The sequence below is a fragment of the Pelodiscus sinensis genome, chromosome 12, assembly GCF_049634645.1.
Source record: "Pelodiscus sinensis isolate JC-2024 chromosome 12, ASM4963464v1, whole genome shotgun sequence".
Taxonomy (NCBI): Eukaryota; Metazoa; Chordata; order Testudines; family Trionychidae; genus Pelodiscus; species Pelodiscus sinensis.
In genome coordinates this window covers 38,774,237-38,790,190 of record NC_134722.1, presented here as the reverse complement: position 1 = coordinate 38,790,190, position 15,954 = coordinate 38,774,237, and the positions used below count along the sequence as shown (strand labels likewise).

Sequence of the window (15,954 nt, the reverse complement as noted above, 5' to 3'; positions counted from 1 at the left end):
ATGAAAAACTCACCTAGGGTGTCTACACAGCACCCAAAACTCGAAATAAGATGTGCAATTTGCATTGCGCAAATTGTGTAGCTTATTTTGAGTCTATTTCAAAGTAGCTTAGTTGTCATTTCGCGCTGTCTACATTTTGAAAGAAAGCACTATTTGAAATAAAGAACTATTTGCCAACTTTTGAAATAAAGCACTTTTTCGAGCCACCCCTTACTCCTCATAGAATGAGGCGAAATAGCGCATCAGCTACATTTTGAAGTAGCGGACGCATTCAAAAGACGCAGGGTAGCTATTTCGGGATACCTCTGGTATCCCAAAATATTTTTGCTGTGTAGACATACCCATAAAGACTAAAACCCTGATCCTCCAAGTTGTTCTGCCTGGGCAGGTTTCCAGAGCCTACGCTAAGCCCTGCTAATTTTATCAGGGCTTGGCATAGGTACAGGGATCTGCCCAGGTAGAACCCATTTGAAAGACCTATGGGCACATTCTCCTCTGAGATGCATCTAGCTCTAACTGAGTCTCTTTTAACCCAATCTGAAGAAGGAATCTTAGGAATTCATAGGAAAAATACAGCACTATCTATCAATTATAATGTGGGCTGCTCTAAACTACACTTTTGCAACTCCACTGATGTGCACAAGTGTAATAGCACATAGAACTGGGCTCATTATGTTTAAATAATGTGAAGTATTGTCTTTAGGGTTGGGCATTTATCTTTAATGATGTGGCTTGAAACAGTGCTAATATTTAGTAATTACCATCTGGTAAACTACTAAGCATTTCTCATTAATCTGTGATTCCACTCCTGTACATAGTTTGTAAGTTATTTGAGGGTGGGATTATCTGTTTCTTTTGTGTTTTGTTCAGTGCTTAGCGCAATGGCATCATAGTCCAAGACTGGAACTCCTAGGTGCTACAATAATACAAATAATAAAACATTCAGAAGGGGGTGGGGAAACATAGGTAAGTAAAGCTCCAGTGCCAGCAGCACTAACTGAATGGAAGGAGGCTGCATCTAATGTTTTTAATGGGCCAGATTCTGAAGTGCATGGTCTCACTCGTTTTACACTGTGTGTACTTTAGTACTAAATACATAACAACACATTTACTAGAGAAGCATCTGAGGTGATTAACAAGATGTAGAACAGTTCACTAAACTACTCAAAGAAAGTAAATGAGTAGAGACTTTTTTTTGCAACACTTCAAAGGTAAATACAAGATTACAATTACAAAAAAATCACATTGCTTGTCAACATGGCTGACTGCTCCTCTCATACTGATATTTCATAGACAAAACAAACCCCCATCCCCTTACTTCTGTTGTCAGATGTAGAGTCAGTGTCAATATGGTGATCTGTCAGATGCTGGTAGAGGTTCAGCTGCATGGATGTGCTTTCTTGGTTCTGTGCAGATAACCAGCATAGCAGATTCTAAGGGAACCCCAAGAAACCACAGAATCAAATAAGGGACAAACGCATCCATCCAGGTATATTGCCAAACAAGGCAAAGTAATATTTGCCTGCATACTCTGCTGGACCACTAGGCATATGTATCCCCCAACAATAGACCTGCTTGGTCATAGCAGGACTTTCCACTACTCTCTAGACCAGACAAAGAGTTAAAGCAAGGTATTCCAATATTTATCAACTTTCGTATCATCCTACAAGTTTCATGACATATTTGGAACCTCTTCTTTTATGTTCCTCCTGGTATTTTAGACAAAACATTGCTATTAATCACCTGTCGTTGTTCTTTCACTCCTGATGTTTCAGACAAAATATTCATTGCTTTTGTCAAATAATTGTATCAAATACTACATTGGGGTGTCTTTGTACTATCCAGCTGGAATGTGTTTACATATTCCGTGTGTTTTAGCAGTGTCCCAAATTCTTACCTTGGACACTGACTTACAAACATCTGCTTTTGACAGGGCCTGATTGTTAGTCATAGTATAATTTTTGCTGACTTTGGTTTGGGCCTCAGCCCTTACATCAGGTCCATCCTTCAGACTCTTTCTTTTCACTACACCTCTCACTCTGTTACACAGTAGTTATGCTGTTATGTCCCTATGGCCTTCATGGTTTACAGATTCCTAATGTTGTTGGGATTCGCTCTGAGACCTCTTTCTACTTGGCTCCTCAAGAGCTCTCTTTGACTCCATTCTCTCAGTCAGGTTCCTTTTATTTGGCATGAGTAAAGCTACACTGAGTTGATAAGTCTTAAGCATAGCTGGTAGGTATAGGAAGTACCATACATCAAAACTTACACAGAAAACTTCTTCCTTTATATAAATTTACACATTACATTGCCTTTACTGCACATTACAGTCTACATTTTAGGATTGGCTTGGTTACTCTGTTGGAGTATTCCTTGGACAGTTTGCTTTGTCTACTCACTCTCCATGCATGACTGACTTTTTATCTTATCTTACATTCTAGGGACAGCTTAGATTGTCTATTGTAAAAGGTTCACTGGGTGTACCCCCTTAGCTGGTACGGATGTTCTGTCTCTTAGTTTACACACCCATTTACCTATTTTAGTAAACATGTTCTGTTTCCAGCCTGTTGACCCATTTACCTCCCTAATACTGTCTCCCAAGAAATGAGTCTTCACCTATGCCTAATTATTCATGGCAAGCCTGGTCTCCATGTGTTAGAAAATATCATGTTAATCCAAAAAATGTGTTTATGTGGTAGGGACAAGTACACCATATAGAAGATTGTAAACATTATAATTAAGTTTCATCAGGGTAGCCGGGTTAGTCTGTAACTGGAAAAACTTAAAAAACAACAGATAGCCTTGCGGCACCTTAAAGACTAACAAAAAATGTAGATGGTATCATGAGCTTTCATGGGCACAAAAGCTCATGATACCATTTACATTTTTTCTTAGTCTCTAAGGTGGTACAAGACTATTTATTCTAATTAAGTGTTTGAGTGGACTGCTTGGGGGAAGAAAGAGGAAGCAAGGAAGGCCAAGAAAGAACTGACAAACAACTGTGCTGAGTGCTAAGATCTCCTGAGAAGTATCACAACTAGCAAGTGACTAGAATCAGTGGAAGAACTTCACTGCCAGATTTGTCAGCAATACAGGACAAGCTAAGGTCTAAAGTAGTAACAGTTATGTTTTGATGCCCATTTCTTTGTCAGTGAAAGGCAAACAATAGCTAGGAGACTAAATGGAGCATTACTGTTTCTTTCATCGGGGTACAGAACATGGCAGTTGGCTGATTGCAACCTATAGGTTGCATAACACAGAGCAGTTTTGCATTTTCATATTTGAATTCCTTCTGAAATCTTGGGTGAATACCATCTGATCTGGATGACTCATTATGCTTTAATTTTATGTTTTTTGTTCCAAAACCTCTATTACTGTCTCAGACTGGGAACGTTTCTTAATGGCTCAGCTTTGGAAATATCCCTCACATCCTTTGCAGTGAAGACCAATACAAGGCATTCTTTTTAGCTTCTCAGTGGCCTCGTTTTCCTTGAGTGGTCCTAGCACTTCAATTGTCCAGTGGCCCCATTGATTGTTTGGCAAGTTTCCTGCATCTGCTGTGCTTTTCTCTGACTGCTATTTTCCTCTGGATAAAGAAGTACAATTTTGTTTTGAAGAAGCTGGGGGTACTTTTCTCTGCATTTACTGCTGGCCACAGCTCCCAAATGGAATTCTTTTGCAGGTGCCAAATCCAGTTAGGACTGCTGCATTTGGTGGGACTGTAGCTCAGGATCCAGTCTGCAAGCTTACTAGGGAAATCCTTGGTGAGCTTAAACACAAAAAGGAAGTTTATAAGAAGTAGAAACTTGAACAGATAACCAGGGAGAAGTATAAATATATTGCTCGAGAATTCAGAGATGTACTCAGGAAGGTGAAAGCACAATTGAATTACAGATAGCAAGGGATGTGAAGGGTAACAAGAAAGGTTTCTACAGGCATGTTTGCAATCAGAGAGGGTGTGGGGCCCTTACTGGATGAGGGGGTAGCCTCGTGACAGATGATGTAGGAAAAGCTGAAGTACTCAATGCTTTTTTTGCCTATGTCCCAGTGAGATAAATAGAAAGGAACAATAAACACTGTCAAATTAAGTGTAAAAATGTAATAAGAAAAGCAAAAAAAGATTTTGAGGAACAGCTAGCCAAAAATTCAAACAACAATAGCAAAAAGTTTAAGTACATTAGGAGCAGGAAGCCTGCTTAAAAAAACAGTGGGTCCCCTAGACGATCAAGATAGAAAAGGAGAAATCAAGGACGATAAAGCCATTGAGGAGAAGCTAAATGATTTCTTCGCATCAGTCTTCACAGCTGAGGATGTTGGGGAGATTTCCAAACCTGCACTGTCCTTTGTGGGAGATGAATCTGAGGAACTATCCTGGATTGAAGTGTCATTAGAGGAGTTTTTGGAACAAATAGAAAAACTTAACATTAACAAATCACCAGGACCGGATGGCATTCATCCAAGAGTTCTAAAAGAACTCAAATGGGAAATTGCAGAACTGTTAACTGTGGTTTGTAATCTATCTTTTCAATCGGGTTCCGTACCTACTGACTGGAAGATAGCTAATGTGACACCAATATTTAAAAAGGGCTCTAGAAGTAATCCTTGCAATTACAGACTGGTAAGTCTAACGTCGGAACCGGGCAAATTAGTCGAAACAATAGTTAAGAATAAAATTGTTAGGCACGTAGAAGAACATAATTTGTTGGGCAAAAGTCAACATAGTTTCTTAAAGGGAAATCATGTCTTACAAATCTATTAGGGTATGTCTACACCTCGTTCCACGAGGAGTACCGGTAGTTCAGATTAGAGAGCCTAATCCGAACTACCTACTCCGTGCCGCGTGTAGCCGCGGGCACGGAGTCTGAACTAGCGGATATTTAAAAATGGCGGCGCCCGGCAATATGCAAATGAAGCCCGGGAAATTCAAATCCCGGGCTTCATTTGCAACTTTGGTTGCCTACATTAACCACCCTAGTTCAAACTAGGGTGGTAGTATAGACATACCCTTAGAGTTCTTTGAAGGGGTTAACAAACATGCAGACAAGTAGATATAGTATACTTAGATTTTCAGAAAGCCTTTGACAAAGTCCCTCACCAAAGGCTCTTGTGTAAATTACATTATCATGGGATAAGAGGGAACGTCCTTTCATGGATTGAGAACTGGTTAAAAGACAGGAAACAAAGGGTAGGAATAAATGGTACATTTTCAGAATGGAGAGGGGTAACTAGTGGTGTCCCCCAAGGGTCAGTCCTAGGACCAATCGTATTCAACTTATTCATAAATGATCTAGAGAAAGGGGCAAGCAGTGAGGTAGTAAAGTTTGCGGATGATACTAAACTGTTTAAGATAGTCAAGACAGAAGCAGACTGTGAAGAACTTAAAAAAGATCTCACAAAACTAAGTGATTGGGCAACAAAATGGCAAATGAAGTTTAATGTGGGTAAGTGTAAAGTAATGCACATTGGAAAAAATAACCCTAACTATACATATAGTATGATGGGAGCTAATTTGGCTACAACAAATCAGGAAAGAGATCTTGAAGTTATCGTGGATAGTTCTCTGAAAACTTCCACACAGTGTCAAAAGGGCAAATAGAATGTTAGAAATTATTAAGAAAGGGATAGAAAATAAGACACAGAATATATTACTGCCCCTGTATAAAACTATGGTACGCCCTCATCTTGAATACAGTGTACAGATGTGGTCTCCTCACCTCAAAAAAGATATTTTGGCCTTGGGAAGGGTTCAGAAAAGTGCAACTAAAATGATTAGGGATTTGGAATGGGTCCCATATGAGAAGAGGCTAAAGTGACTGGGAATTTTCAGTTTGGAAAAGAAGAGACTTTCATGAGTGGTGTGGAGAGGGTGAATAAAGAAACGTTATTCATTAGTTCCCATAATATAAGGACTAGAGGATACCAAATGAAATTAATGGGTAGCAGGTTTAAAACTAATAAGCAAAAGTTCTTCTTCACACAGCACATAGTCAGCCTCCTTGCCAGAGGAGGCTGTGAAGGCTAGAACTACAACAGGGTTTAAAGAGAATCTAGATAAATTCATGGAGGTTAGGTCCATAAAAAGCTATTAGCCAGGGGGTAGGAATGGTGTGCCTGGCCTCTGTTTGTCAGAGGCTGGAGATGGATGGCAGGAGACAAATCGCTTGATCATTGTCTTCAGTCCACCCCCTCTGGGGCACTTGCTGCTGGCCTCTGTTGGCAGACAGGCTACTGGGCTAGATGGACCTTTGGTCTGACCCAGTATGGCCATTCTTATGTTATGTCCTCACAGACAAGGTCAGCTCCCAGACTACTACATTAGGCAACATAGTCTGGGAAGGAGATGGGCAGCCCTCGGTGGAGAAGGAACAGCCTAATAACTATTTAGAAAAGCTAGACATACACAAACCCATGGGTACGGATTTAATGCATCTGAGGGTTCTGAGGAAGTTGGCAAATGTCATTGCAGAGTTTGGCCATTATCTTTTTAAAATTTGTGGAGATCGTCAGAGGTCCCGGATGATTGGAAAAAGGCAAATATGGTGCTCATCTTTAAAAAAGGGAAGAAGGACAAAACAGGGAATTACAGACCAGTCAGCCTTACCTCAGTCCTGGGAAAAATCATGGAGGGAATCCTCAAGGAATCCATTCTGAAGCATTTGGAAAATGATCCGGAAGGGTCAATATAGATTCACCAAGGGCAAGTCATGCCTGACCAACCTGATTAGCTTCTATGATGAGGTAAATGGGGAGGTCAGTGGATATGATATACTTTGACTTTAGCAAAAAATTTTATACAGTTTCCCACAATATTCTTTCCAGCAAGTTAAGGAAGTATGGATTGGATAAACGGTCTATAACAGTGGTCCCCAACCTTTTGTGGCTGCCAGGTGCCCGGGATTGGGGTCTGTGCATGCGCCGCATGCCTGGGGGTGGCACTGCCCATGCGCCGGGCACCCGGAGTCCAGGGTGCAAGAATGGCTTGGGCCGACCGTGGTCACTAGGCGGGCGCACATAAATGCCCCGGCGGGTGCCATGGTGCCTGCGGGCACTGCATTGGAGACCACTGGACTATAAGGTGGATAGAAAGCTGGCTAGATTCAGGCCCAAATCATAGTGATCAATGGCTCAAGGTCTGGTTGGCAACCAGTTTCAAGTGGAGTTCCCCAAGGATCGGTTCTAGGGCCAGTTTTATTCAACACCTTTATTAATGACCTGGATGAGGGGATGGATTGCACCCTCAGCACGTTTGTGGATGACACTAAGCTAGGGGAAGAGGTAGATACATTGCAGGGTAAGGATAGGGTCCAGAGTGACCTAGACAAATTGGAGGATTGAGCCAAAAGAAATCTCATGAGGTTCAACAAGGAGAATTGTAGAGTTCTGAACTTGGAATGGAAGAATCCCAAGCACTGCTACAGGTTGGGGACCAACTGGCTAAGTAGCAGTTCTGCAGAAAAGGACATGGGGATTACAATGGATGAGAAGCTGGATATGAGTCAACAGTGTGCCCTTGTAGCCAAGAAAGCTAATGGCATATTAGGGTTCATTAGGAGAAGCATTTCCAGCAGATCTAGAGAAGTTATAATTCCCCTTTATTCAGCATTGGTGAGGCCACATCTGGAGTATTGTGTGCAGCTCTGCTCCTCCTCCTCTCCTGCCGCCCACTACAGAAAGGATGTGGATGCATTGGAGAGGGTCCAGCAGAGGGCAGCCACAATGATTAGGGGGCTGGAGCACATGACCTACGAGAAGAGGCTGAGCGATTTGGGCTTATTTAGTCTGCAGAAGAGAAGAGTGAGAGGGGATTTGATCGCAATCTTCAGCTTCCTGAAGGGAGGTTCCGAAGAGGATGGATGGAGGCTGTTCTCAGTAGTGACAGATGGCAGAACAAGGAGCAATGGTGTCAAATTACAGTGGGGAAGGTCTAGGTTGGAGATTAGGAAAAACTATTTCCCTAGGAGGGTGGTGAAGCACTGGAACGAGGTCACCGAGGGAGGTGGTGGAATTTCCATCCCCAGAGGTTTTTAAGTCTCAGCTTGACAAAGCCACGGCTGGGATGATTTAGTTGGGATTGGTCCTGCTTTGGGCAGGGGGCTGGACTCAGTGACCTCCTGAGGTCTCTTTGAGGCCAAGGATTCTATGATTCTATAAGAATGTGTCTAAGTGTTGCTCATCAGTTGACATTAATATTCAGGTTATGTAAGTGACCTGCTCACAAGACCTGAAACACCACCTGCATTCAGTTTGATCTATGGATGAAGAGTGCTATATTAGATGTCAAGTGTTGTTTTCTAATATCATTTATACAAGTGTACTATTTCCAGGGGTGGCAGATTAGCAAAATTGTTGGTGGTGCCCAAAGCCCGTACTCCCTGCCTTCAAAAAAAGAGCTAATTAAATTTATGGAGGTTACGTCCATCAACGACTATTGGCCAAGATGGGTAGGATTGGTGTCCCTAGCCTGTTTGTCAGACTGGCTTTCCCTTTGCAAGTCACCAGCCTGTCTTGCTGGGTTCATCCCAGTGACTGCAAACCCAGGTGGGGTAGAGGGGTTTGGAGCAATTGGTTGAAAAAGGAACTTTGCCTCTAATCACGCTAGTGACAGGCAAAGGGAAAGCCAGTCTCCATGCTTGGAGCAGCGCATGGAGACCACCCTACCCTTCCCGAGATGCCAACAGCCATTAATGGAAGTAATTTAAATGAGTATTTTAAGTCTTAACAAGATGGAAATGTAACATCTTCGATGTATACAACAAACACTTCTGTATAAAAGACAGAAGTCAAAAAAGGGAACAGAAAAGATTCAGGATTTCTGAAAATAATACACAATAACCGGTAGATCAGAAAACTATGACTGATCTCACACTGTACAGGCTGGACTTTTCATAGCAGTATGGAAGGTACAGCCGCACATCTTCTATTACTTTTTTTTAACTCAGAAGAAACTTCTCCAATCCAGGCATAAAATCCCTGTTTGAGATTTTCCTATTGAAGCATCAACTTGAGATTCCGATATCGCTGTTTGAAATCAAGAAACCAGTTAAACTCTCAGGACCTCTCAGTATCTTCATTTCCGACCCAGCTTTCAAAACCAAATGGTGCTCCCAGACAGTTTTCCCTGAGGTTGTCACAGTTACAAAATATGATCTGTCTGGTATGTTGTGATTCCTGAAAATTCTCAATGGTATTGTTAAAGACATAAAGCATCTCTTTCATAAACAACTAGAGAGTTCAACCTAAGGGTGATTGAAAAACAAGTTCATGTTTTAAAATATCAGTAGTTGTACCAAAACACAGATTTACCTAGAGACACTGACAGTTTAGACTTAATGGATAATTCATGCACCACAATAAGGGAGTTTGTTAATATTAAATATCTGTTTAATTATCACTAATGTGACTGGGAAGCTCATTATGAATTTCTAAAACGTATAGCGAGTGAAGGAATACAATTAAAAAAACAAGAATGCATTATAAAATGTGCTTCATATTGGCAAATATTGCTATTTGGTTATGATGTTTTAGTAAATTAATTGTTGCATATTTGTAATACTGAGAAAGACAATAATAGACCTCAGTAGAGTCCTCTCTTAAATTTTTGTTGTGAAATGTGGAGAGAAAGCCAATATGGACTGGTGGCTCTTACTACATTTGAAAAAGCAGAGTCTGGGACCTGGTGCGAGCTGAGACTGCTCAATCCGAGCTCGCTATTCCGACATCTCTGTAACCCTCTTTCCACTAGGGTTAAGGGATGTTTCAGAATAGTGGTTTATTTCAAAATTAGATTGAAATAAGATACTCAATTTGCGTAGCTCAAATTGCGTATCTATTTTGACCTATGGTTGTAGTGTAGATGCACCCTATGCAGGCAGCCAAAGCACTCTGGCAATCTGCAGTTCCTATTGACTGACAACAGCGAACCATGCCTACTGGGAGCTGCAAGTGGCCGTACTTGTAGATGTGCAGGTAAATAAAGCATCCGGCAGCCAGTCAGGAACTAACTGATTAATTGCATCCCATCTGCGGGCCACTTAATGCCCACTCCTAACCTACAGCATACTTCTGTCCACGTAGTGATCCATCCTGTCACAGGAAACAGCAATTATCAGATCACCACCCTGTCTTTTTGCCTGTCATCAGAACTTAAGGGACTGTATAAGTACATGGCAACAGTGCCAACCTACATTTGCAAAACAGATAGTCATGTCTATACCTGGACAGCTAGTTGGTTTGGTATTACTCCAGACACAGTTACAGACCACTGTCCATAAAATTCTGCATCTGTTTAACAGCCTGAGCCTTAAATTAAACAAAGAGAAGTCAATGTTGTCACCTTTGAAAAGGATAAAATTAATAAGGAATGGTCCTGGACTTGACTTCTGCCAGGGCATTTCTGCTTCTCTCCAGATTTCAGACCATACAAATGCTTGGTGCATCCCTCAAGGACCATCCTGGAATCACTCAGAGGAATTGTCTGGCTCTTAGGTCAAATGGCTACATATGCATATATGACATCTACAAATGACTACACCAGAGAGGAAAGTAAGTGAGTGCATGCGCAGTTCCAGCAAGAGCTGGCTGATCTGCAGCAAAAGCCAGCAGGGAGTTATTTAATGAGCTGGCAGAGACCTGGGTTTTAATAGGCAGTACCTGTAAGAAATTTTAAAAGTTACTTTCACTGCTGGACTACACCAGTAAAATAGGGAAATAAAAGGTTAAAGAATATCTAAGTAAGTTAGATGTATTCAAGTCAGCTGGGCCTGATGAACTTCATTTTAGGATACTTATGGAATAGAGTGATGCTTGAGGGCCACTCAAACAGGTACAATGGGGAATTTGTAGGGAAAATTAAGGAAAACTCTCTGTGCACAGAATGTGTATTCATGTATAGTGCAGTGGACATATACAATATATTTTGAAGAAGAATCAGAAGTAGATGAGTAACTAATTTTTTGCTTTAAGATGTCTCAAACTGAGGCACCTGAAGTCGCTAGTCATCTTTGAACATTTACATCTGAATGACTGTTCTGATTTCTTTAAAAGCGAAGACATTCCTTAAATCTAATTTTCTTCAACGTAATATGAGTGATGTGATCTGAACTCCAGAAAGTGATTAGTGTGAGAACTGAGCCAGCTTTGCTTTGCTTTTTTTTTTTTTTTTTTTTTGCAATTTTATACAATTTCTTTGACTTCTGTTGCTTTGCGTCATGTTCCTGTTTAAGATGGATGATTCAGCAGTTAGGGCACTAGTCTGTGATTTAGGAGACCTAGGTTTGATTCTCTGCTTAACCACAGATACTCTGAGGTCTTGGGCAAGTCACTCAGCCTCTCTGCGTCTCAGTTCCTCATTAGTAAAATGGAGATAGTAGCACTGCCTGCTGTTCACAGAGGTATTGTGAAGGAAAAACGCATGAAAGATAGTGAGGCACTCAGGTTGGTTTGGAAAAAGTGAATAAGGAAAAGTTATTTACTTGTTCCTATAACATAAGAACTAGGGGTCGCCCAACAAAATTAATAGGTAGCAGGTTTAAAACAAATAAAAGGAAGTTTTTCTTCACACAGCATACTGTCGGCCTGTGGAACTCTTTGCCAGAGGTTTTGAAGACCAGGATTTTAACAGGGTTTAGGAAAGAACTATATACATTCATGGAGGTTAGGTCTCTGTCAGAGGCTAGGAATCTGTCAGAGGCTAGGAATGGGTGACGGGAGAGGGATTGCTCCCACTGGGGCATCTGGCATTGGCCACTGTTGGCAGACAGGATACTGGGCTATGTGGACCTTTGGTCTGACCCAGTATGGGTGGACTTATGTTCTTACATCATACACAGGCATAGGAACTGCAGCATGCTCACTGGAGGAAGAAAGCTCAGGTTTGAGACCAGAGTTTCCTTCTCTTAGACAGAGGCTTAGCAAGTTCTGTCTGCCCCCGTTTGAAATCAGAGTTTCCCTTTTCCTAGGTGCTGTTGGACTGTGGTGCCTTATTCTGTATTTTTAAACTTAACCCCTCAAGATCCTTAATCCACCACCCGAAAGTTCCGTAGTACCCAACTGCAAGGGTAAAATACTGGCACGGGAATGTTAAAATGAGTTTCCTGGCCCTCCACAGCATCAATCAACTTTTGTTTCACAACACTTCCAGATAGATTTCTATACTTGGTTAAAAAAAAAAAAATGTAGGCTGGCGTTGAGCATTAGTGACTGCAAAACTGAGTGGGCTGAACGTTGTTCTTTAAGAGACTCACCTATAGCAAGACTGCTTAGAGCTGTTTGACTCAAATTGTTTGTTGCAATCAATTACCCAGGGAACTTCACCCTTCTTTCTGTTGGGAGTCTTGTTTGCTGATGGATCCTGATGTATGTGTGTGTCTGTGTGTGTGTGTGTGTGTAGACAGTGGGTCCTAAGCAAGTAGTCAAAGTGAACGTTCTACAATTTCTGGTGTGTGGTTGATTGCCCATTGTCATATGATTTCATTTTTGCTGCCTGACTGGGTGACTAAAACTGGGTAAGTAGGAATATAACAAATGGTGAACAGCTAAAACTCTCTTTCTTTTGCCTAGTGAAATGAGTGTTGGTATTAAAAACAGCCATTCCCCAAGCATTTGAGCAAACAAAACCTGCTTCTGAGAATGTTTATTTGCATATGGGAAATAAGAGATACAAACCTCATCAAACAGAAAAGCTATTTGGAATCTAAGGTTCGCAAACGCTAGGTTTTTAAAAAATATTTAACCAGCTTTATTTTGTATGTCATATCACAAAGACAAAACAAGGAAGTATCTGTTCTCAGGTGTGCCTACACAGGGTATGTCTACATCGCAGAGTTTTGTCAGAATTATGGCCATTTTTCCAACAAAACCTGAGTTATGTCCATGCTGCAATTGCTTCCGAAAGTAAATCAAAAGAACAGAGGGGTTTTTCTGGCATTGGTAATCCTCTGTCCACAAGGAAGAAGCCTTTTTCCAAAAGAACTCTTTTGGAAAAAGGCGTGTGTCGACGGGGAAGAGGGAGTTCTTTCAAAAGAAGAGGAAAGAGGAAAAAGCACAGGTGCCCTGGTGGCCACTCCGTCCATAGTAATCACAGCTGAAATGTGAGATAACGTTCATTCAGTGTGGATGCTATCTTTCGAAAAAACATATCAGTTTTTCGATGCACTTGTGTGAGTGGACGCTCTCTTTCAGAAGTTTTTTCAAAGATCTCTTCTGAAAAAAGTTTCTTCCAAAAGAAGTCTGTGGTCTAGACATTGCCACAATGTCAAAGTAAATAAATTTCTGTGTGCTGTGTGGGGACTGGATTCTTAGGCAGTTGCTAATGGGCTATGCAAACTTTTATCTCTAGGTCATCTGCTCAGTCCAGATCAGGGTGTTATGGCCAAAAGTTGAACTAGTTGAAGGCTTTTGAGTGCTCCAGGTAGTGTCCCACTCCAGTCCCCAATAGATAGATGTCTGTCTCATCTATACTTATCATTTTCTACTCACCGTAAGAGAGAGCGTAGAGATAAGTACCTTTTCACCCTCAAAAAGGACTCCACAGGTCATGGATAATGTAGAGACTTGGGGTACGTCTTTCAGTGGCTGGACCCAAAGATTTTAACAGCATGCTATATACAGTCAAGGGAGTTAATCCTTTAGATAATAGAGTAAATTGTTCTTTTGGTTCTGAGCATCCAAGTTTGTCCTGTTCAAGAAAATGGTTTTGTATGAGTGTGATACTGGCACAATGGACTTTCAGATACTTTCTGTACTATGCTATTCTCTGTAGATGTACTTCTCTTCCTAGTGCTGAACATCTAGCACTTCTCAGAAGCTAAATTCATGTGATATATTAAATCAAGGTTCTTCTTTTAGCAGGTTTGCTTTTGTGTTTGCTCAGGCTTTATTGTTTTTTCAGGTTTACTGGTATTACTAGGTGAACCCTGTAATAATTATCTCCAAAATCTACTGTTTGACTCCCATTAATAGTGAAACTCTTCAGAAACCTGTTATCATTATTACCCTCTATGTGTACCTTGTTAAACACTTTAAAACCTAGGAATCCAGGGGATGCTGTTTTAAGAAAGCATTTAAATTATCAGGATGAATTATGTAAGATGCTAACAGTATGTTTCCACAACTTCACTTACAATTTTACAGAACCTAGAATACATAATAATCAGTGTTATTCTGCCTAGCTGTGCTCTGATGCTTTCTCAGTATGTATTTGTTTCATTAATGCACATTTGTCTCGGAATAATCCCTATAAAGACTGTGTAGGAGATCTGGGCATGACTATCAAAAAGCAGCCTTTATATGGGTGTACCTAATAGGACTACAAAATGTAGCAAAGCGGGGGGTGTTCCCAGTAATGGCAATGCATACGACCAGTAACAACTAACGAAGAGAACTGTGGTTGCCATTAAAAAGCCAAAAGATGCCATTTGGTCACGTATCATTTTAACCTATTCAAAATACAGTGAGACACTCAAGACCCACATGCAAAAAAACAATCAAACAAACAAAACCCAAGTTCAGTTCCCAAAGCTGTGCTGGCTCTGCAGAGGCTGATTAATAAAAACTCATTTTTGACACTAACCTTAGTTGCTCTGGCTCTGACTGTAAATGCAGAAAGCAGCCTGGTTGAATAAAAAGGCAACATTTTTATGTGGTCACTTTTTGACCATCATCATACTTCAATCCACCGTGATCAATTTTTCAATGAAATAGTACTACCAAGATATTTTCTTGCCCGGCTATTGTTTTCCCGAAGGCTCCCCTACAATATCATTATAATAGTAGACCCATAATTGAAGAGAGAGATGTAATAGGGGTCTAGGAGATATTTGTATGCTAAAAGTTCTCTGAGGTTCATACTGTTCGTATTGGAGATAAGCCCGAGTCTTAATGAAGATGCAGATTTCCAACAGCTTAAAAATCAGTGCTGTTTTGCTTTGGACTCATGTTCTGCTCTAGTGTATGTAAAATGGAAAATATCATATAGTTAGGCATATAGCCTCTCTGCTGATTGATTATGTAACAATTGCTTATGTAACAATTGCTGTTTTAGTTAAATATTTTACTTTCAAGTAAAAGAATTTGACAGTGTTGGTAAAAACCCAGTGTATTAACTATATTTGCCTTCAGTTCACTGCTACTATATCTTCATATGGTGATGCTAAAATAGTTATTAATTTTAAATTGGTAAATAAATATTCTGTAGAAAGAGTATGTTTGTTTATAAACTTACACACATAGATCTATAGACATAGAAATATTTCAAAACAGTTTCTGAAAATCCTATCACTTTTTACTAACTGTGTTCTGCAGCTATCTTTGAATGGGATATTTTGCCAGTACTTCACTTTATTCAGCTCTGGTGAGGCCACGTCTGGAGTGTTGTGTCCAGTTCTGGCCCCCCCACTACAAAAAGGATGTGGACGCATTGGAGAGGGTCCAGTAGAGGGCAACCAATATTATTACGGGGCTGGAGTATATGACCTATGAGGAGAGGCTGAGGGAGTCGGGTCTGTTTAGTCTGCAGAAGCGAAGAGTGACGGGGGATCTGATAGCAGCCTTCAACTTCCTGAAGGGAGGTTCCAAAGAGGATGGACAAAGGCTGTTCACAGTAATGACAGATGGCAGAACAAGGAACATTACTGACAGATGGCAGAACAGTCTCAAGTTATGGTGGGAGAGGTCCAGGTTGGATATTAGGAAAAACTATTTCACTAGGAGAGTGGTGAAGCACTGGAACGGGTTACCTGGGGAAGTAGTGGAGTCTCCACCCCTAGAGGTGTTTAAGTCTTGGCTTGATAAAACCCTGGCTGGGTTGATTCAATTGAGATTGGTCCTGCCTAGAGCAGAGGACTGAACTTGATGGCCTTCTGAGGTCTCTTCCAGTTCTATGGTTCTATGATTCTAGGTCACCTCTTCTGAAGAAGAGTGAGACAGAAAGTTCAAGTCGCAACAGCTTTGACAGTG

At 41.0% G+C, this 15,954-nt stretch overlaps 1 protein-coding gene and 1 long non-coding RNA gene across 3 annotated transcripts in view; one reads left to right on the top strand and one right to left on the bottom strand.

The window, feature by feature from the left end:
- SMPD3 (sphingomyelin phosphodiesterase 3) overlaps positions 1–15,954 on the top strand; it is a 230,240-nt gene that overhangs the window by 140,730 nt on the left and 73,556 nt on the right. The window lies entirely within an intron of this gene.
- LOC142831166 (uncharacterized) lies at positions 1,223–14,916 on the bottom strand. Its single transcript, XR_012906837.1, has 3 exons — positions 14,570–14,916; positions 13,504–13,675; positions 1,223–1,433 (listed from the first exon to the last, which is right to left on the bottom strand). It is a non-coding gene; the product is annotated as an uncharacterized LOC142831166 (long non-coding RNA).